General features: G+C 41.5%; 1 pseudogene; it reads right to left on the bottom strand.

The window, feature by feature from the left end:
* Positions 1-23,971, bottom strand: part of LOC106589402 (neurexin-1a-like) — a 95,910-nt pseudogene that overhangs the window by 33,176 nt on the left and 38,763 nt on the right.

Genomic DNA, 23,971 nt, shown 5'->3' with positions numbered 1-23,971 from the left:
TGTTTCTACAGTCTACTAGCCATACTGTTAGTGTGTGAGGGTAGTAAATATTTCTCCAGTCTACTAGCCATACTGTTAGTGTGTGAGGGTAGTAAATGTTTCTATAATCTACTAGCCATACTGTTAGTGTGTGAGGGTAGTAAATGTTTCTCCAGTCTACTAGCCATACTATTAGTGTGTGAGGGTAGTAAATGTTATTCCAGTCTACTAGCCATACTGTTAGTGTGTGAGGGTAGTAAATGTTATTCCAGTCTACTAGCCATACTGTTAGTCTGTGAGGGTAGTAAATATGTCTCCAGTCTACTAGCCATACTGTTAGTGTGCGAGGGTAGTAAAAGTTTCTCCAGTCTGCTAGCCATACTGTTAGTGTGTGAGGCTAGTAAATTATTCTCTAGTCTACTAGCCATACTGTTAGTCTGTGAGGTTAGTAAATGTTTCTCTAGTCTACTATCCATAATGATAGTATGTAAGTGAAGTAAAAGTTTCTCAAGTCTACTAGCCCTACTGTTAGTGTGTGAGGGTAGTAAATGTTTTTCCAGTCTACCAGCCATACTGTTATTGTGAGAGGGTAGGAAATATTTCTGTAGTCAACTAGCCATACTGTTAGTGTGTGAGGGTAGTAAACGTTTCTCTAGTCTACTAGCCATACTGTTAGTTTGTGAGGGTAGTAAACGTTTCTCTAGTCTACTAGCCATACTATTAGTGTGTGAGGGTAGTTCATGTTTCTATAGTCTACTAGCCATACTGTTAGTGTGTGAGGGTAGTAAATGTTTTTCCAGTCTACCAGCCATACTGTTATTGTGCGAGGGTAGGAAATATTTCTGTAGTCAACTAGCCATACTGTTAGTGGTTGAGGGTAGTTAAAGTTTCTCCAGTCTACTAGCCATACTGTTAGTGTGTGAGGGTAGTTCATGTTTCTATAGTCTACTAGCCATACTGTTAGTGTGTGAGGGTAGTAAATGTTTCTATAGTCTACTAGCCATGCTATTAGTGTGTGAGGGTAGTAAATATTTCTCCAGTCTACTAACTATACTGTTCGTGTGTGAGGGTAGTAAATGTTTCTCCAGCCTATTAGCCGTACTGTGTGAGAGGGTAGTAAATGTTTCTATAGTCTACTAGCCATACTGTTAGTGTGTGAGGGTAGTAAATGTTTCTCCAGTCTAGTAGCCATACTGTTAGTGTGTGAAGGTTGTAAATGTTTATCACGTCTACTAGACATACTGTTAGTGTGTGAGGTTAGTAAATATTAATCCAGTCCACCTGCCATACTGTTAGTGTGTGAGGGTAGGAAATGTTTCTGTAGTCTAATAGCCATACTGTTAGTGTGTGAGGGTAGAAAACGTTTATCTAGTCTACTAGCCATTCTGTTAGTGTGTGAAGGTAGCACATGCTTCTCCAGTCTACTAGCCATACTGTTTTTGTGTGAGCGTAGGAAATATTCATCCAGTCTACCTGCCATACTGTTAGTGTGCGAGGGTAGGAAATGTTTCTGTAGTCTAATAGCCATACTGTTAGTCTGTGAGGTTAGTAAATGTTTCTCTAGTCTACTATCCATAATGATAGTATGTAAGTGAAGTAAAAGTTTCTCAAGTCTACTAGCCATACTGTTAGTGTGTGAGGGTAGTAAATGTTTTTCCAGTCTACCAGCCATACTGTTATTGTGCGAGGGTAGGAAATATTTCTGTAGTCAACTAGCCATACTGTTAGTGTGTGAGGGTAGTAAACGTTTCTCTAGTCTACTAGCCATACTGTTAGTTTGTGAGGGTAGTAAACGTTTCTCTAGTCTACTAGCCATACTATTAGTGTGTGAGGGTAGTAAATGTTATTCCAGTCTACTAGCCATACTGTTAGTGTGTGAGGGTAGTAAATATTTCTCCAGTCTACTAACTATACTGTTCGTGTGTGAGGGTAGTAAATGTTTCTCCAGCCTAATAGCCGTACTGTGTGAGAGGGGAGTAAATGTTTCTCCAGTCTGGTAGCCATACTGTTAGTGTGTGAGGGTAGTAAATGATTCTCTAGTCTACTAGCCATACTGTTAGCGTGTGAGGGTAGTAAATGATTCTCTAGTCTACTAGCCATACTGTTAGTATGTGAGGATAGTAAAAGTTTCCCTAGTCTACTAGCCATACTGTTAGTGTGTGAGGGGAGAAAATGTTTCTATAGTCTACTAGCCATACTGTTAGAGTGTGAGGGTAGTTCATGTTTCTATAATCTACTAGCCATACTATTAGTGTGTGAGGGTAGTAAATGTTATTCCAGTCTACTAGCCATACTGTTAGTGGTTGAGGGTAGTTAAAGTTTCTCCAGTCTACTAGCCATACTGTTAGTGTGTGAGGGTAGTAAATGTTTCTCTAGTCTACTAGCCATACTGTTAGTGTGTGAGGGTAGTAAATGATTCTCTAGTCTACTAGCCATACTGTTAGCGTGTGAGGGTAGTAAATGATTCTCTAGTCTACTAGCCATACTGTTAGTGTGTGAGGGTAGTAAATGTTTCTCTAGTCTACTAGCCATACTGTTAGTGTGTGAGGGTAGAAAATGTTTCTATAGTCTACTAGCCATACTGTTAGTGTGTGAGGGTAGTTCATGTTTCTATAGTCTACTAGCCATACTGTTAGTGTGTGAGGGTAGTAAATGTTTCTATAGTCTACTAGCCATGCTATTAGTGTGTGAGGGTAGTAAATATTTCTCCAGTCTACTAACTATACTGTTCGTGTGTGAGGGTAGTAAATGTTTCTCCAGCCTATTAGCCGTACTGTGTGAGAGGGTAGTAAATGTTTCTATAGTCTACTAGCCATACTGTTAGTGTGTGAGGGTAGTAAATGTTTCTCCAGTCTAGTAGCCATACTGTTAGTGTGTGAAGGTTGTAAATGTTTATCACGTCTACTAGACATACTGTTAGTGTGTGAGGTTAGTAAATATTAATCCAGTCCACCTGCCATACTGTTAGTGTGTGAGGGTAGGAAATGTTTCTGTAGTCTAATAGCCATACTGTTAGTGTGTGAGGGTAGAAAACGTTTATCTAGTCTACTAGCCATACTGTTAGTGTGTGAAGGTAGCACATGCTTCTCCAGTCTACTAGCCATACTGTTTTTGTGTGAGCGTAGGAAATATTCATCCAGTCTACCTGCCATACTGTTAGTGTGCGAGGGTAGGAAATGTTTCTGTAGTCTAATAGCCATACTGTCATGTCCTGACCAGTGAGAAGGATCATTTTGCCATAGTAGAATGGTCAGGGCGTGGCAGGGGGTTGTTTTGGGGATGGTTTGTTTCTAGGGGAATTTGTTCTAGTTTTCTGTTTCTATGTTTCATTTTCCATGTGTGGCCGAGTATGGTTTCCAATCAGAGGCAGGTGTCTTTCGTTGTCTCTGATTGGAAGCCATACTTAGGCAGCCTGTTTTTGGGGGGTTTTGTGGGTGTTTATTTTCCATTTAGTGATTGTACCTGATGAAACTGTTGAGCGTTTATTATTTTTGTTGTTGAAGTGCATTCATTAAAATCCAAAGATGAGCACTGTACACGCTGCGCCTTTGTCTAATCCTTTCGACGCTTGTGACACATACTGTTCGTGTGTGAGGGTAGTACATGTTTCTATAGTCTACTAGCCATACTGTTAGTGTGTGAGGGTAGTAAATATTTCTCCAGTCTACTAGCCATACTGTTAGTGTGTGAGGGTAGTAAATGTTTCTATAATCTACTAGCCATACTGTTAGTGTGTGAGGGTAGTAAATGTTTCTCCAGTCTACTAGCCATACTGTTAGTGTGTGAGGGTAGTAAAAGTTATTCCAGTCTACTAGCCATACTGTTAGTGTGTGAGGGTAGTAAATGTTATTCCAGTCTACTAGCCATACTGTTAGTGTGTGAGGGTAGTAAATGTTTCTCCAGTCTACTAGCCATACTATTAGTGTGTGAGGGTAGTAAATGTTATTCCAGTCTACTAGCCATACTGTTAGTGTGTGAGGGTAGTAAATGTTTCTCCAGTCTACTAGCCATACTATTAGTGTGTGAGGGTAGTAAATGTTATTCCAGTCTACTAGCCATACTGTTAGTGTGTGATGGTCGTAAATGTTATTCCAGTCTACTAGCCATACTGTTAGTGTGTGAGGGTAGTAAAAGTTATTCCAGTCTACTAGCCATACTGTTAGTGTGTGAGGGTAGTAAATGTTATTCCAGTCTACTAGCCATACTGTTAGTGTGTGAGGGTAGTAAATGTTTCTCCAGTCTACTAGCCATACTATTAGTGTGTGAGGGTAGTAAATGTTATTCCAGTCTACTAGCCATACTGTTAGTGTGTGAGGGTAGTAAATGTTTCTCCAGTCTACTAGCCATACTATTAGTGTGTGAGGGTAGTAAATGTTATTCCATTCTACTAGCCATACTGTTAGCGTGTGATGGTCGTAAATGTTTATCCAGTCTACTAGCCATACTGTTAGTCTGTGAGGGTAGTAAATATGTCTCCAGTCTACTAGCCATACTGTTAGTGTGCGAGGGTAGTAAAAGTTTCTCCAGTCTGCTAGCCATACTGTTAGTGTGTGAGGCTAGTAAATTATTCTCTAGTCTACTAGCCATACTGTTAGTCTGTGAGGTTAGTAAATGTTTCTCTAGTCTACTATCCATAATGATAGTATGTAAGTGAAGTAAAAGTTTCTCAAGTCTACTAGCCCTACTGTTAGTGTGTGAGGGTAGTAAATGTTTTTCCAGTCTACCAGCCATACTGTTATTGTGAGAGGGTAGGAAATATTTCTGTAGTCAACTAGCCATACTGTTAGTGTGTGAGGGTAGTAAACGTTTCTCTAGTCTACTAGCCATACTGTTAGTTTGTGAGGGTAGTAAACGTTTCTCTAGTCTACTAGCCATACTGTTAGTGTGTGAGGGTAGTACATGTTTCTATAGTCTACTAGCCATACTGTTAGTGTGTGAGGGTAGTAAATGTTTTTCCAGTCTACCAGCCATACTGTTATTGTGCGAGGGTAGGAAATATTTCTGTAGTCAACTAGCCATACTGTTAGTGGTTGAGGGTAGTTAAAGTTTCTCCAGTCTACTAGCCATACTGTTAGTGTGTGAGGGTAGTAAATGTTTCTATAGTCTACTAGCCATACTGTTAGTGTGTGAGGGTAGTAAATGTTTCTATAGTCTACTAGCCATGCTATTAGTGTGTGAGGGTAGTAAATATTTCTCCAGTCTACTAACTATACTGTTCGTGTGTGAGGGTAGTAAATGTTTCTCCAGCCTATTAGCCGTACTGTGTGAGAGGGTAGTAAATGTTTCTATAGTCTACTAGCCATACTGTTAGTGTGTGAGGGTAGTAAATGTTTCTCCAGTCTAGTAGCCATACTGTTAGTGTGTGAGGGTTGTAAATGTTTCTGTAGTCTAATAGCCATACTGTTAGTGTGTGAGGGTAGAAAACGTTTATCTAGTCTACTAGCCATACTGTTAGTGTGTGAAGGTAGCACATGCTTCTCCAGTCTACTAGCCATACTGTTTTTGTGTGAGCGTAGGAAATATTCATCCAGTCTACCTGCCATACTGTTAGTGTGCGAGGGTAGGAAATGTTTCTGTAGTCTAATAGCCATACTGTCATGTCCTGACCAGTGAGAAGGATCATTTTGCCATAGTAGAATGGTCAGGGCGTGGCAGGGGGTTGTTTTGGGGATGGTTTGTTTCTAGGGGAATTTGTTCTAGTTTTCTGTTTCTATGTTTCATTTTCCATGTGTGGCCGAGTATGGTTTCCAATCAGAGGCAGGTGTCTTTCGTTGTCTCTGATTGGAAGCCATACTTAGGCAGCCTGTTTTTGGGGGGGTTTTGTGGGTGTTTATTTTCCATTTAGTGATTGTACCTGATGAAACTGTTGAGCGTTTATTATTTTTGTTGTTGAAGTGCATTCATTAAAATCCAAAGATGAGCACTGTACACGCTGCGCCTTTGTCTAATCCTTTCGACGCTTGTGACACATACTGTTCGTGTGTGAGGATAGTACATGTTTCTATAGTCTACTAGCCATACTGTTAGTGTGTGAGGGTAGTAAATATTTCTATAGTCTACTAGCCATACTGTTAGTGTGTGAGGATAGTACATGTTTCTATAGTCTACTAGCCATACTGTTAGTGTGTGAGGGTAGTAAATATTTCTCCAGTCTACTAGCCATACTGTTAGTGTGTGAGGGTAGTAAATGTTTCTATAATCTACTAGCCATACTGTTAGTGTGTGAGGGTAGTAAATGTTTCTCCAGTCTACTAGCCATACTGTTAGTGTGTGAGGGTAGTAAATGTTATTCCAGTCTACTAGCCATACTGTTAGTGTGTGGGGGTAGTAAATGTTATTCCAGTCTACTAGCCATACTGTTAGTGTGTGAGGGTAGTAAATGTTTCTCCAGTCTACTAGCCATACTATTAGTGTGTGAGGGTAGTAAATGTTATTCCAGTCTACTAGCCATACTGTTAGTGTGTGAGGGTAGTAAATGTTTCTCCAGTCTACTAGCCATACTATTAGTGTGTGAGGGTAGTAAATGTTATTCCATTCTACTAGCCATACTGTTAGCGTGTGATGGTCGTAAATGTTTATCCAGTCTACTAGCCATACTGTTAGTCTGTGAGGGTAGTAAATATGTCTCCAGTCTACTAGCCATACTGTTAGTGTGCGAGGGTAGTAAAAGTTTCTCCAGTCTGCTAGCCATACTGTTAGTGTGTGAGGCTAGTAAATTATTCTCTAGTCTACTAGCCATACTGTTAGTCTGTGAGGTTAGTAAATGTTTCTCTAGTCTACTATCCATAATGATAGTATGTAAGTGAAGTAAAAGTTTCTCAAGTCTACTAGCCCTACTGTTAGTGTGTGAGGGTAGTAAATGTTTTTCCAGTCTACCAGCCATACTGTTATTGTGAGAGGGTAGGAAATATTTCTGTAGTCAACTAGCCATACTGTTAGTGTGTGAGGGTAGTAAACGTTTCTCTAGTCTACTAGCCATACTGTTAGTTTGTGAGGGTAGTAAACGTTTCTCTAGTCTACTAGCCATACTATTAGTGTGTGAGGGTAGTTCATGTTTCTATAGTCTACTAGCCATACTGTTAGTGTGTGAGGGTAGTAAATGTTTTTCCAGTCTACCAGCCATACTGTTATTGTGCGAGGGTAGGAAATATTTCTGTAGTCAACTAGCCATACTGTTAGTGGTTGAGGGTAGTTAAAGTTTCTCCAGTCTACTAGCCATACTGTTAGTGTGTGAGGGTAGTTCATGTTTCTATAGTCTACTAGCCATACTGTTAGTGTGTGAGGGTAGTAAATGTTTCTATAGTCTACTAGCCATGCTATTAGTGTGTGAGGGTAGTAAATATTTCTCCAGTCTACTAACTATACTGTTCGTGTGTGAGGGTAGTAAATGATTCTCCAGCCTATTAGCCGTACTGTGTGAGAGGGTAGTAAATGTTTCTATAGTCTACTAGCCATACTGTTAGTGTGTGAGGGTAGTAAATGTTTCTCCAGTCTAGTAGCCATACTGTTAGTGTGTGAGGGTTGTAAATGTTTATCACGTCTACTAGACATACTGTTAGTGTGTGAGGTTAGTAAATATTAATCCAGTCCACCTGCCATACTGTTAGTGTGTGAGGGTAGGAAATGTTTCTGTAGTCTAATAGCCATACTGTTAGTGTGTGAGGGTAGAAAACGTTTATCTAGTCTACTAGCCATACTGTTAGTGTGTGAAGGTAGCACATGCTTCTCCAGTCTACTAGCCATACTGTTTTTGTGTGAGCGTAGGAAATATTCATCCAGTCTACCTGCCATACTGTTAGTGTGCGAGGGTAGGAAATGTTTCTGTAGTCTAATAGCCATACTGTCACATTCTGACCAGTGAGAAGGATCATTTTGCCATAGTAGAATGGTCAGGGCGTGGCAGGGGGGTTGTTTTGGGGATGGTTTGTTTCTAGGGGAATTTGTTCTAGTTTTCTGTTTCTATGTTTCATTTTCCATGTGTGGCCGAGTATGGTTTCCAATCAGAGGCAGTTGTCTTTCGTTGTCTCTGATTGGAAGCCATACTTAGGCAGCCTGTTTTTGGGGGGTTTTGTGGGTGTTTATTTTCCCGTTTAGTGATTGTACCTGATGAAACTGTTGAGCGTTTATTATTTTGTTGTTGAAGTGCATTCATTAAAATCCAAAGATAAGCACTGTACACGCTGCGCCTTTGTCTAATCCTTTCGACGCTTGTGACACATACTGTTGGTGTGGGAGGATAGTACATGTTTCTATAGTCTACTAGCCATACTGTTAGTGTGTGAGGGTAGTAAATATTTCTCCAGTCTACTAGCCATACTGTTAGTGTGTGAGGGTAGTAAATGTTTCTCCAGTCTACTAGCCATACTGTTAGTGTGTGAGGGTAGTAAATGTTTCTCCAGTCTACTAGCCATACTATTAGTGTGTGAGGGTAGTAAATGTTATTCCAGTCTACTAGCCATACTGTTAGTGTGTGAGGGTAGTAAATGTTTCTCCAGTCTACTAGCCATACTGTTAGCGTGTGATGGTCGTAAATGTTTATCCATTCTACTAGCCATACTGTTAGTCTGTGAGGGTAGTAAATATGTCTCCAGTCTACTAGCCATACTGTTAGTGTGTGAGGGTAGTAAATGTTTCTCCAGTCTACTAGCCATACTGTTAGTGTGTGAGGGTAGTAAATGTTTCTACATTCTACTAGCCATACTGTTAGTGTGTGAGGGTAGTAAATGTTTCTCCAGTCTACTAGCCATACTGTTAGTGTGTGAGGGTAGTAAATGTTTCTCCAGTCTACTAGCCATACTGTTAGTGTGTGAGGGTAGTAAATGTTTCTCCAGTCTACTAGCCATACTGTTGGTGTGTGAGGGTAGTAAATGTTTCTATAATCTACTAGCCATACTGTTAGTGTGTGAGGGTAGTAAATGTTATTCCAGTCTACTAGCCATACTGTTAGTGTGTGAGGGTAGTAAATGTTTCTCCAGTCTACTGGCCATACTATTAGTGTGTGAGGGTAGTAAATGTTTCTCCAGTCTACTAGCCATACTGTTAGTGTGTGAGGGTAGTAAATGTTTCTCCAGTCTACTGGCCATACTGTTAGTGTGTGAGGGTCGTAAATGTTTATCCAGTCTACTAGCCATACTGTTAGTCTGTGAGGGTAGTAAATATGTCTCCAGTCTACTAGCCATACTGTTAGTGTGTGAGGGTAGTAAAAGTTTCTCCAGTCTGCTAGCCATACTGTTAGTGTGTGAGGCTAGTAAATTATTCTCTAGTCTACAAGCCATACTGTTAGTCTGTGAGGTTAGTAAATGTTTCTCTAGTCTACTATCCATAATGATAGTATGTAAGTGAAGTAAAAGTTTCTCAAGTCTACTAGCCATACTGTTGGTGTGTGAGGGTAGTACATGTTTATCAAGTCTACTAGACATACTGTTAGTGTGTGAGGTTAGTAAATATTAATCCAGTCTACCTGCCATACTGTTTTTGTGTGAGGGTAGTAAATGTTTCTCCAGTCTACTAGCCATACTGTTAGTTTGTGAGGGTAGTAAATGTTTCTCCAGTCTACTAACCATACTGTTAGTGTGTGAGGGTAGTACATGTTTCTCCAGTCTACTAGCCATACTGTTAGTGTTTGAGGTTAGTAAATGTTTATCCAGTGTACTAGTCATACTGTTAGTGTGTGAGGGTAGTAGTGTGGTAGCATAGTAGTAGTATGTACTGTATATGGTGTGTATTACCAGAGCTGGGGTCACATGGGTCAATGTCTTCGTCATCACTGGGACACTCAGCTGATGCCACCAGCAGGTCGTCTGTCGACTGGAGAGAGACAATATATCATTAAACACACACTAGTGTTTTTTGTAATACTTATGGATCACTGGAGCCTTTCATGTGCGTGTTATAGACAGGTGAAGTATTTTCTCCTCTCATTCTGCAAACAGAACACAAAACTCTCAACTTGAAGTCAAACACATTTTTGATTTTCAGAAATCTATATGTTTTTTTTCCCTGAGTCCTGGCAACTTCCAAACTGCAAAATTGTGAAGAGAGAGGCGGAGAGAAAGCGAGAGAACAGAAGTGAGATAGAGAGAAGAGGAGGAGAGAGGTGTTGGTTACGAGCTGGGATCTAATCATATCCTCCTCCTCCTCTCTCCTTCTCTGGCTCTCCCCTTCCTCCTTTTCCCTATCTTCTCCCACATTCCTTCCCACTTTCTTCCTCCCCTCTCTCCTTCCTCTTCCCTCTATGTATAGTGGTCCACCGATGTGCTGATTGCTGATCTCTGAGGACTATAATAAAGTAACTAACCAACAGTGTATGAGCAGTAACTATGAACCCTTCATGTCCATGCCCTGCTCTCTGAGCAACACAAGTTGGGAAGATGCTCCTTTGGCCAACCCCCCTCCTTCCTCACTCTCTCTCAGCCGAACAATGCCTCTCCACTTTCTCTCGTCCTCCACCCTTTCTCTCTATGGCAGCGCCCTCTCTCTTCTCCTACTCTCCCGCCTGTTGCCATGGCAACTCTAAGTTCAGGCCGTTAAAACGAAGGGCGTGTTTCACTGAGAGACCTGAAACACTGGCACTCACCACCAGACAGAAAGAGAGAGATTATCAGGGCGTTAATCTGGACTCCGTATATGACAGAAGACTAGCGTTCCGTGTTCTTTCCCAGAGAGAGAGAGAGTGATAGAGAGAGAGAGAGAGAGAGAGAGAGAGAGAGAGAGAGAGAGAGAGAGAGAGAGAGGAAGAGAGAGAGAGAGTGATGTAAGTAATGGAGATAGGGAGAGAAAAAGAAAGAGCTGTGTTGAGAGAGAGACAGATGGAAGAAGAGAAAGAGATGGAGGAAGAGAGTCATAGAGGGAGAAAGGGACAAAGGGTAGGACAAGGAAAAGCACGAGGAGAGAAGAAAGGAGACATCAAAGTGTTGCAGCTTAAGTTAACATCATGCTAATCGAATGTGCATATTCATGAGTTTGTTAAACATCGCCTGCTTCGACTTTACAGCTGAGAAATGTGTGTGTGTGCGCATAAGCGTGTGTGTTTGTGTGGGAGCGAGAGTGTGAGTGCGTGTTTTAAACCCACACTGAGAGTCCGCGGTGTATTAAAACGGGAGAGTGATGCATTGCAGTAGTCATAACTAACCTCAGTATGGGGAATGGAGAGAACAGCAGAACCAAATCTAGAACAGGTCTAGAACCCAACATAGAACGGGACTAGAACCCATAAACACCCTCACAAAAAATCTATGCAAATACATTTAGAGTAATGCATCCCAAGATAACAGAAATGCAGCACTATAGAAGTCTAGTAAAAGGCACTATAGAAGCTAACCTCACATTAATGGCTACATCAGCCAGGCACTTCTTGCAATGATGTGATAGATTTCACTTTTGCTAATTAGACAATCAAAAATCCCGGGAGAAAAGTAAACATTACGCTGTCTGCTTATAGGGTGCCCATGATCCCAATTGCCTGAGCGTGATTGGTCAAGAGCAACTGTAAGCAGATGTGTATCTTCAGATGAATGCCTTTTCGACACCTTTAACTGTAACCCCTCCAAATTGTATTCCAGGCTGATTCTAATGACTCCAACTCATTCTAGACTCCAAACGGAGTCAGCTGACCACTACTCACATGTCAATCAAACTACAGACCTGCCAATCAAACCACAGCCTTTTAAGTTGCCAATTAAAAGTGAGCCAAGTCTGTTCCACTGATGCACACACACTCCTGAACAATGCATGCCAACCTCTTCCTATAGCCTCATCTCTTTTTCTCTCCGTCTTCCGTCTCTCCTCTACAGCCTTATCTCTCCCTCTCTTTGTCTAGCAGCGATGCATGCCACCTTCCAGCACAGATGAAGAAAGGTAGAGAGCGAGAGATAAAGAAAGAGGGGAAGAGAAAATCGAAAAGGAAAGAGACAGATAACGAAAGAAAGCGGGAGACAGACAAGGGAGAGATGGAGAGATGAAGGCGAAAGATGGTATCATGCTGAAGGAGTAAAATCAGTACCTGAGCAGCCGAACAATGCCAGCGAGCGTCCATGCCTGCCTGACTGCCTAGCTCACACATAACACACACACACACACGGTGTACACACACTGCTCTATTGCTTCCGCTGTGCAGCCATTGTTCTACTTCAACACACACACACACACACTGTTGGCTACAGCTCTGTCAGCACGGAGAGAAGAGGAGCTATTCTGCATATGTACTGATACACTAACTACCTATCACTGCTGAGAGAGAGAGAGAGAGCGAGAGAGAGAGAGAGAGAGAGAGAGAGAGAGAGAGAGAGAGAGAGAGATAGAGGGAGGAGACAGATTGCTACAGTTGCTTCTACCCATATAACACACATGGACACACACACGGACACACGCACGCACACACACAAAAAAACACACACACACACACACACACCGATAACATCCAAACTAAACTGAGCAAAGTGAGTCAGAGCAGACTGTAGCAAAACACAGAGCCCTGAAGCACACACACTCTTTTACATTATTAATAACTCTGACTTCCTAGGAGAGAGTCTCACTAAACTCAGGGCAGCAGGAAGAAACACATCAAACACACTCAAACTCACACACACGCCACGCGCGCACACACACACACACGTCACACGTACACAAAATCGATTACTTGATCTGATCCACCATTAAGTGGTTTCACTGCTCCTCCCTCTGCTGCAACCGACTGTAACTAAGTACAGCCTACATGTTACCTCTATATGTTTGTGTGTGTCCATGAACACTTGTTGAATACAGCTTGGTTGCTAGGTAACCCCAGCAGCAGATCAGTGTTTCTTATTAAACACACTCTCACTGCAACACACACACACACACACACACGCATGCACACACACACTGCAGCATATCGAGCATACATTCTGTCTGACCTAGTTCCCATCTTGGGATACTGACTCATTTGCAATGCTCTCTGCAAACCAGTTACACCACCAACTACACACACACACGTCTGAGGTGTAAAAAGGAACACTGTGTCTCACTCCATCACTCAAACCTCTCCATCCATCTAGATCTATTATTGATGCCTGAGGCTCTGCTCACAGCTCTGCATTCCATTATTTATGTCTGAGGTATACACAAAGGAGGTATACACTATGGAGCACGAGAGAGTGAGAGAAAGAGAGAGAGAGAGAGAGAGAGAGAGAGAGAATACCTAAGAGGGTTCACTATCTCCATGGCAACTCGCATCATTGGAAATTATTATTTTTCAGAGTGCGACAGACTATTTCATAACCCAGAATCCCTCTCAATCACAAACAAAGAGAGCCTGTTCACCATAACCTCCTGACTGGTGATAGCAGATACAGTTTATAGTATCTATATCTGTGAGGTTATGAATTGCTTAATTAGCCTTTTTATGCCTTAGTGTCATAGTTAGTTTCCTACCTGCTGCGTAGTTCCTCCTCCTTGTTTCCTGTTTGTGGCGGTTGTCGTGGTGATGTCGCCAGCATTGGCGGCGGGGTCTGATCGGTTTGCCCCGGCGGCAGCGCTGGATTGGGGCGTGATGGAGGAGGGCATGTCCCCAACCAATCGCGTGCTGCCCTCGAGGCGGATGTGGGCGTGTCCTTCGGCGGCCATGTTGAGTATCTTCAGTCCGTTGTAGTAGAGACCGGCCATCTGACCCTGGAACTGACCTGCTTCCTTTCCTCTTCCCACCGTCACCGTCGTCTGGCTGTTGAAGATGGTCAGCTGGCGGCCTGGACACACACACACACACACACACACACACACACACACACACACAGACACACACACGCATACATATGAGTCGTCGGTGTGACGATAATATACACTTAATCGTAATGTTAGCGTGTTGTAAGTATGATGTGGGACACGACCAAAGGCTGAGATGTACTGTGGAATGGCGGGCTGGAGGAAGAGAGGAGGAGGAAAAGAAGACGATGAAGGAGGATGAAAGGAAGAGTAGGATGAAGAGAGAGGACATGAGATGCTCTTGGAGACGCATCAGGAGCAAGTCGTCATGTTGATCGGACATATCGATTGTTTTCCCTCAAATATGGTTATTACAGCCTTATGAAGCCCTAAGAAGCTGAATGAAGCATTATAAAGCCATATGAAGCTCTATGAAGCATGCACAGGTCATAGCTCTGTCTCTGGTCACTGTTAAAGGGACTTCAGGTATTTAAAGGAGCTCTGCTGAAGTTGAAGAGGTTAATAAAAAGAAACAGTGCATTTAACATCTCTCAAGTCTTACAAGTAATATCTGATTATGAACTTTACTTTGACTATATGATGTTCAACATTGATATGTGGTATCACTTTAGAATAACTCCACGTAATAAAGCATTTATAACGGATTAGTAAATAGTCTATTCATCATTTATTAATCATTACTCCCACATTTGTACATTTCAGTAACCTAGTTATTCACACATTTCTAAACAACTTTTAAAGTGTTTAATAATGATTCATAAGATCATTCAGAAGATGTGTAATATATGTTCTTATGAAGCATTTACTAATCATTAGTTAACTCTTTGCATGGCCTCGTCTTAAGTGTGGGCTGTTTATACTTTATAGATACTTCATAAACATTTTGAGTGACCGGTGTAATTTCGCACAAAACACATGCCATTGGTAGACATTCCAGCAGCGCCTGATGTTCCTTAAGGTCTCAAAATGTCCCCTATGACATATCAGTGGTTAAACAACCAGCACTAAATAAAGAGGATGTTCAAGAAAATATATTGAACATTTTATTCCAAAAGTCACACAATTGTAATGTGTAAAAAAAATCCCGAAAATGGTAACATAAGCATTTCTTGGCAGTGACTTTTCTACCAAAACAAAAGTGTGGATTGCAGTCACTCCTTAGAGCAGTGTGATCTTAGAATTTGGTCAGCTGAGTGAGTCCATACATGTTAGAAATCGACAAACTGGCAAAAGGAAACCCTCAGCCAAAGGCCCACCCGCTAATTTCCCCACATGCATGAAGCAGTCAAAGTTTAAGCACCGCTTTCACCCAATCCTGGTACGGCCAAATAACCAGTGACGGAAACCCAAACACCAGAATTACGGCTGCTTGTTATCCTACACATTCCATGCCGTCGCAATAGATTCCGGTTTATGCGCAGAATGATTCCATGAAAGATGAAGAGCAGTCCATAGACTGCTTACGAGGTAAGGAAACAAATATCTGAATACATTATTGTGCTGAACTATTCAATTACGTTTAAAGAGTTACTACCTTTAAAAGCCCAGTAAAGGTGCAGCCAAACAAAGCCATGTGTGAACATAGTCTGTGGTAAAAGACTGAAGCACTGAAAGCATTTAAAGGTCCAATGCAGGCATTTTGTATCTCAATACAGCCTAAAATCATTTCTGGGTAACAATGTACCTTACTGTTCTGTTTTCCCCTCCCCACTCAGACCACTCCCAGACAGTCGTAGCTACATTCTTGTTTGAGAAATTGCTCTTTGCTGAAAAGCTATTTTTGGTTATTTTTGACCATTTTAATTGAAAACAATCACAGTAAGGTACTTAATTGTTACCCAGAAAGGTTTTTATATTGAGATAAAAATGACTGCATTGGACCTTTAAGGAACATCAGGTACTGTTGGAATGTCTACCAATGGCATGTCCATCTTTTTGTGAGAAATTACACTGGTCACTCAAAACATTTAGAAACTATTTATAAAGTACAATTATTCTACACTTTCATCAGGCCACGAAACAAGACTTAACGAATGGTTTATAAGGACCTATATTAAACATCTTATGAATGGAATAATGATTAATAAATGATGAATAAACTATTTACTAATCCGTTATAAATGTTTTATTACGAGGAGTTATTCTAAAGTGAAACCTTTAAATGTTTACAATTGGAGAAACAGCATTATGACAGAATCTTAATAAAGCCCTTTTTATCTGTACTAGTTTCACATTTATTCAGATTAATCTTCCCATTGTCCCTTTAACCTGGTATTATCAAGCTTTCTCTCTAGCTACAGTTTACAGTGAAGTAGTGTATTACAGAACAGTACAGTTACACTACAGTTTACACAGTCTGACAATATTACACTCTAACAGCTACTATGTTTAAACTTAGTTATGAATTTATAATTTTAGATGTTAGTTGATGGTCACAGTTTCAACTTGCTTCAGGTTGACTTTTAAGCTAAAAGTTTTAAGTAATTTTAATGATGTTTTTACCTTTGTCGAATAGCCAATCGTCAACTACTCGACCGAGTCGATAGGGGATTCTCTGTCTAGCGATGGCCAGGCGCTCGTTATCAATGTTGCCTTTAATTTAAAGATGAAAACACAGTAATTACGCACATCAACACCTGGCACAGGAGCTGGACAACAAAATGAACAGCCATGAAGAGAAAGTCAAAGTCCTGACCAAGGTCCTGTTAGTCGGTCCGATCATTGTCGCTGTGTCTTCATTTCAATAAGAGTTACGATCAGGAGCAGCAACCATCGAGCGGACATTGACTTTCTGTTCATGGGCTTTGATTTAAGGAGACATTTAAACAGTTAATTATCATCTGACAGACAGGAGTTTAGAGAGTTTGATAAAACAACAGAATAATAACGATAATCATTGTTAAAGCTAACAGATCAACCCTTATACACCTCTCTGTCTAGTGTTTAGCCGTTTAGCTAACATCTAACTAAATAACTCTCGAAAATATAAGATTACTACTTTTATATAAAAACAACAACAAATGTTGAAAAACCCAATGCAAAAAAAATCAAATACAATCATTTTTTCTCTTTTTTTCATTTTTTTTCAGTCTAGTTTACTCAGAAAATGAAACGTTTATTGTGTTGCTGTTTGGCCAAATGCCCCAATGGCTATTATTTTATTTTTTAAATAAAACACAACTACTACCTGTATTAAATGTTTACATGGCTCATTTACGTATCACACTATTTAACATAGCAACATAAATGACCAGTCATGTCAGTACAGACTCCCTGGAGTCAAGGCAACAGGGGAAGTGTTACTACATATTTCATTTTTTATGTTTTAACAGGAAAATTACATCATAACATAGACATTTGATCTTCAGCAAGTCATAACAAAAGTCCTAATAGTAACGTAGCTATGATGTAGTAATAACATCAGAAACAGCAACATTACAACATCCTTATATTAATACTGAAAGAAACAGTTACGGTATATAGTCACTTCCTTTTATTCAGGAAGTAAAGCGAAGTCCTGTAGTGTGATTGGCTGTGACAGGCGGGTGTAGGCTATGGTCGGTCCTTACCTGAGGGGTAACGCTCTATGATTGGCAAGTCGTCCAGCTGCAGGGTTGCGTTGCCTCCGCTGCGGGTAAACCGAACTATGTGGTACTTCCCATCATTAACGAATTTAGCAGTCTCTTCAATGTTGATGTCATCTGTTCCCACATTAAACACTACCCTAATATTTCCTTTATCCTGAGGAGTGAAAAATAGACACAGAGAGAGAGAGATCGAGGGACAGAAAGGGATAGAGAAAGAGGATAGGAAGGGAGAAAGGGATTTATAGTTGGTAGGGTAGCAGAGTGCTGATTCGAGGTAGACAGAGCGCAGTTCCACAGGGATTTTGTAGAGGCCAGTGTTAAACAATGTACTCCTTACTATCTGTAGCTGTAGATAGTCCCCCAGTCCCGAGGCGCTGTCGACCCGTAGCAGGGTAGCGTGTTTCTGCTGTGTGCTGAAGCCCAGCGCGAGCCGGTCAGCCCGTGTACTGGGGCGCTCGTTAGGAGGCCAGGTGTACACAATCACACCCCCATCACGACCAAAGATATACGTGGTCCCCGCTGTGAACAACAGATTTACATGACTTGTTGTCAAATGAGCAGAAAAAGGATGTAGTAAACAGGAAATTGAAAGTAGTAAACAGGAAATAGGTCATAGGAATAGAAAAATAAAGTGACTCACCGTCATTGCAGAGTGGTCCTCCGAATGATGTCATACTGCAATCACAGCTAAATCCCTCCCACTGCTGCAAACACACGCCCTGATTGGAGCAAGAGTCTTCCTGACAGGTAGTACTGGGACCTGGAAAGACAAATCCTTTAACTTCTAAACGATGAAGGCTAATGTCAACCAGAGGCTGCTGAAAGTAAGAAAATAATCAGAATAAGCCCTTAAAAATGCTCTGGTTAAATCAACAAGTAAAAACATATTAATTCCAAAATGTTTGTGAATCATTCCTTTAAGAGTTGATCCTCATTGAAAATGAATAGCACTTTTGGATTGTTGAATTGGAATTCCAATTCACTGGACATCCTGTAGCTGTCCATGAGGTAGGCCAGCCCTAGGTTAGATACAGGGAGGGAGAGGTCAAACAGAAGAGGGTGGGGTTAGAAGCAGGGGGTGGGGTTAGAATCATGCTTCCAAGTGAAGGAGGTGCAGGGTGTGTGGTCTAAATTAAACAGTAATGGTGTCACTGAGGGGAGGATGTCACTACGGTGACCTGGACAGGTTACGTCAGAACACACCACACACATGCACCCACAAGTGTAACCGAGGTGGCTTGCGTAATGAGTACCCTTGTCTGAGACCTGAGCACATACGTTAGCTGAGCTAATGCCTAAACTTTAGCTTAGTAGGCTAACACAGACGTGTGGTGCGCAGGAGACCCAGGTTCGAACCCAGTCGATCACAAGCGCACACAGGCACATACACGCACACACAGAGCGATCTACCTTGCAAGTCAGCTTTCATCAATGCAACTTTCGTCAGCCGAAAACAAAAACAAAACAACGACAAGCAAAATATGTTAGATGGTTAGTAAAAACAAAGCATAGAAATGCCTGTAAAAAAAAGAAAGAACAAAAAAACAGAGAGAGCAAAAGAGAGAGAAAGAGGGAAGAGAAAGCCAGATGCCAAAACAAGGGGGATAATCTCCAACGTAATAAAAACAGCTGTTAGCTGGAGCAAGAGTGAAGGAATGAGTTTTAAAAAATGCTATGATATGCAATGGTAAGGAGAAAGTCCTGGTATGTGTGTGTCTCTCTATACTTTTTTTGTGTAGGTACTCATGGTTTGTGTGTGTGTGTGTGTGTGTGTGTGTGTACCTGTGTGTGTGTTTGTACCTTCACAGCCCCTCTCCACTTGTCCGGTGGTAGCTAGAGCATCGGCCAGCAGGTCGGGTAGTCGGCCGTTAAGGTCAACGGTTGCTAAGCAACCCTGGAAGCCTTCCCGGGAGTGGACGAGCTTGGGAAGGTCCCTGTACATCTCCTTAGCCACTCCCCCTACGTACAGGTCACCTATAGGAACACAGCATAACTTGAGTGACAGCTCCATGCAACAATATCTGTCTCTCTCTTAGCTGACAGTACTGCCCTCTGCTGTTAGGGAACAAGGACTGAGGCAGAGAGATTCCATAGTAGTAGAAGGGTAGTATGGTATGTACAGTGTGTGTGTGTGTTACCTTTGAGATCCAGGTTCTTGGCCCCCATAGTGGTCTGTGTAGTGACCTTAGTGTCTATCTTAACAGTGTGCAGGTTGTTGGTGTCTCTGGATATGAGCACGTTGTGCCAGTGGTTGTCATTCAGAGGAGAGTTGGAGTTCCCTTTGATCAGGTGTGCCCCGTTCCCCAGGTCAGACACGTAGTGGAGGTAGCTGGGGAGGATGATTAGGATTACAATATTATAATATGAACTGTATATCCATGAGTAGTCGATAGTTGTCCCACTGACATGTCCCTTCACCAAGCAATTTCAATCTCCTCTGTTGTACAGTATCAGTAATGTAAATAGTAGCTATAGGTAGTTAGTTAGCTAGTTAGTTATCCTCTGTTGTACAGTATCTGTAATGTAAATAGTAGCTATAGGTAGTTAGTTAGCTAGTTAGTTATCCTCTGTTATACAATATCTGTAATGTAAATAGTAGCTATAGGTAGTTAGCTAGTAAGTTATCCTCTGTTGTACAGTATCTGTAATGTAAATAGTAGCTATAGGTAGTTAGCTAGTTAGTTACCTCTGTTATACAGTATCTGTAATGTAAATAGTAGCTATAGGTAGGTAGCTAGTTAGTTATCCTCTGTTGTACGGTATCAGTTGTAGACAGACTATAGTATCAATAGGTAGTTAAGTAAGTAATTATGCCGTACCCTTTGACCAGCTCCACCACTATGAAGTCGTTTCCGTCTCCTCTGTTGTAGAGTATGAGTCCGTCAGGTGAGGTGGTTTTGAACTGGAGGAACAGGTGCATGGAGTAGTAGGCCTGGAGAGTGGGCAGGGTCACGTAGCTCGACCGTGACCTGAACGTGACCGGGTCCGCCACGATGCTCTTATAACCAATCACAGCGTTCAGTTCGCAATAGTCGATGTCACCATTTTTACCTAGGATCAAGATGACCAAGGATGAGATGTGTGTGTGTGTGTGTGTGTGTGTGTGTACTCTGGTCTTACAGTGTCATTCAGCATGAGGTGTGTGCAGTTGTGTACAGTGCATTCAGAAAGCATTCACACACCTTGACTTTTTCCATATTTTGTTGTGTTACAGCCTGAATTTAAAATGGTTCAAATTGAGATTTTTGTCATCACTGGCCTACACACAATACCCCATAATGTTAAAGTAGAATTATGTTTTTGAAATGTTTACAAATGAATAGAAAATGAAAACCTGAAGTATTCAACTACTTTGATATGGTAAGCCTAAATATGTGAGTAGTAAATAAATAAGTAATAAGTACCAAGTCACATAATAAGTTGCATGGACTCACTCAATGAGCAATAATAGTGTTTAACATGATTTTTGAATGACTACCTCATCTCTGTACCCTACACATACAGATAATTGTAAGGTCCCTCAGTTGAGCAGTACATTTCAAACAGATTCAACCCCAGGGAGGTTTTCCAATGCCTTGCAAAGAAGGAAACCTACGGTTAGATAGGGGGGAAAAAGCAGACATGAAATATCCCTATGGGCATGGTGAAGTTATTCATTACACTTTGGATGGTGTATCACTATACCCATTCACTACAGACGTCCTTCCTACCTCGTTTGCCAGATAGGAAAGAAACCAATCAGGGATTTCACCATGAGGCTAATGGTGAGTTTAATAAAGATACAGAGTTTAATGGCTGTGATAGGAGAAAACTGAGGATGGATCATTACTAACTTAACTGACAGAGTGTAAAGAATGAAGCCTGTACAGAATACAAAATATTCCAAAACATGCATCCTGTTTGCAACAAGGCACTAAAGTAATATTTCAAAAGAATGTGGCAAAGAAATTAACATTTTGTCCTGAATACAAAGTCTTATGTTTGGGGCAAATCCAATACAACACAGTACTGAGTACCACTCTGCATATTTTCAAGCATAGTGGTGGCTGCATCACGTTATGGGTATGCTTGTAACCATTAAGGACTGGGGAGTTTTTCAGGATAAAACAAAAGGAATGGAGCTAAGCCCAGGCAAAATCCTAGAGAAAAACCTGGTTCAGTCAGATACTGGGAGATTAATTCACCTTTCAGCAGGACAATAACCTAAAACATAAGGCCAAATCTACACTGGAGTCGCTTACCAAAAAGACAGTGAATGTGGCTGAGTTACAGTTTTGACTTAAATGGTCTTGAAAATCTATGGCAAGACCTACACATGGTTGTCTAGCAATGATCAACAACAATTTGACAGAGCTTGAAGAATTTAGAAAATAATAATGTGCAAATGTTGCACAATCCAGACTTACGCAGAAAGAGGTCATTCTGTATTGACTCGAGGGGTTGAATTCTTATCTAATCAAGATATCTTAGTGTTTTATTTTCATTTTCATTTTTTTTTTTTTTTACAAATGTTCACATTTTTTATACAATTTGACATAACAGAGTATTTTGAGTAAATCGTTGACAATTAAATCCATTGTAATGCCACTTCCGGACACAACAAAATGTGGAAAAAGTCAAGGGGTGTGAATACTTTCTGAAGGCACTGTATGTGTAAGGTTTGTGTGTGGGTATAAGTTGTGTGTGTAGGTGTGTGCTCTGTCCTTCCAGAGGTCTACGTAGGGCATGCCGTTGAGGGTGAGGTGTGTGTAGGCATGTCTACACATTGATTCAAGTACAGTGCATTCAGAAAGTAATCAGACCCCTTGACTCTTTCCACATTTTGTTACGTTAAAGCTTTATTCTAAAATTGATTACATCATTTCCCCCCCTTATAAATGTACCCTCAATACCCCATAATGACAAAGCAAAAACAGGTTTTTAGAAATTTTTGCTAAACTTTACTGAGTACTTTGTTGTAGCACCTTTAGCAGCGATTACAGCCTCGAGTCTTCTTGGGTATGACGCTACAAGCTTGGCGCACCTATATTTGGGGAGCTCCCATTATTTTCTGCAGATCCTCTCAAGCTCTGTCAGGTTGGATGGGGAGCATCACTGCACAGCCATTTTTAGGTCTCACCAGAGATGTTAGATGGGGTTCAAGTCCGGGCTCTGGCTGGGCCACTCCTGAAGCCACTCCTGCATTGTCTTGGCTGTGTGCTTAGGGTTATTGTTCTGTTGGAAGGTGAACATTCGACCCAGTCTGAGGTCCTGAGTTCTCTGGAGCAAGTTTTCATCAAGGATCTCTCTGTACTTTGCTCCATTTAGCTTTCCTTCGATCCTTACTAGTCTCCCAGTCCCTGCCGCTGAAAAACATCCACACCACATGATGCTGCCACCACCATCCTTCACCGTAGGGATCGTGGAGGGTTTCCTCCAGACGTGACGCTTGGCATTCAGGTCAAAGAGCTCAATCTTGGTTTCATCAGTCCAGAGAATCTTGTTTCTCATGGTCTGAAAGTCCTTTAGGTGCCTTTTGGCAAACTCCAAGCGGGCTGTCATGTGCCTTTTACTGAGGAGTGGCTTCCGTCTGGACACTCTACCATAAAGGCCTGATTGGTGGAGTGCTGCAGAGATGGTTGTCCTTCTGGAAGGTTCTCCCATCTCCACAGAGGAACTCTGGAGCTCTGTAAGAGTGACCGTCAGGGTCTTGGTCACCTCCCTAAACAAGTCCTATCTCGCCCAATTGCTCAGTTTGGCCGGGTGGCCAGCTCTAGGAAGGGTCTTGGTGGTTCCAAACTTCTTCTATTTAAGAATGATGCAGGCCACTGTGTTCTTGGGGACCTTCAATGCTGCAGACATGTTTTGGTAGCCTTCCCCAGATCTGTGCCTCGACACAATCCTGTCTCGGATCTCTACGGACAATTCCTTTGACCTCATGGCTTGGTTTTTGCTCTGACATGCACTGTCAACTGTGGGACCTTATATAGACAGGTGTGTGCCTTTCCAGATCATGTCGAATCAATTGAATTTACCACAGGTAGACTCCATTTAAGTTGTAGAAACATCTCAAGGATGATCAATGGAAACAGGATGCACCTGAGCTTAATTTCGAGTCTACTAGCAAAGGGTCTGAATACTTATCGAAATAAAGGATTTCTGTTTATTAATATTAATACATTTGTTAACATTTCTAAAAACCTGTTTTTTCTTTGTCGTTGTGGGGTATTGTTTGGATTGATGAGGAAAACAATGAGTTTAATCCATTTTAGAATAAGGCTGTAACATAACAAAATGTGGAAAAAGTCAAGGGGTCTGAATACTTTCCGCTGGCACTGTATGTGTGTGTAAGGTGTGTGTAGGCGTATGTTCTCTATGCTTACAGAGGTCTATAGGGAATGCCTACCAGCGTGAGGTGCATGTAAGGTGTCTGTACTCTGGTTTTACAACGGTCTATGTGCGGCGTGTCATTCAGCATAAGTGCAGTTGTGTATGTTTAAGGTGTTAAGGTGTGTGGGTATAAATAGTGTTGGTAGTTGAATACTCTGTTCTTACAGAGGTCTAGGCATGCCGTTGAGGGTGAGGTGTGTGTAAGGCAGGGGTGTCAAACAAATTTTGCCCTGGGGGCCGCATTCAGCCTTCAACAAGGTCCGGAGAGCCGCACAAAAGATTGGCCATATTTCCTCGCTGTGAACATTTTCAGAAAATAGTCCTCTATCCATCGTTTT

This window comes from Salmo salar, chromosome ssa28, assembly GCF_905237065.1.
Source record: "Salmo salar chromosome ssa28, Ssal_v3.1, whole genome shotgun sequence".
Classification (NCBI taxonomy): Eukaryota; Metazoa; Chordata; class Actinopteri; order Salmoniformes; family Salmonidae; genus Salmo; species Salmo salar.
Note: the sequence above shows the minus strand (reverse complement) of the source record. Positions and strands in the feature narration are given on the sequence as shown.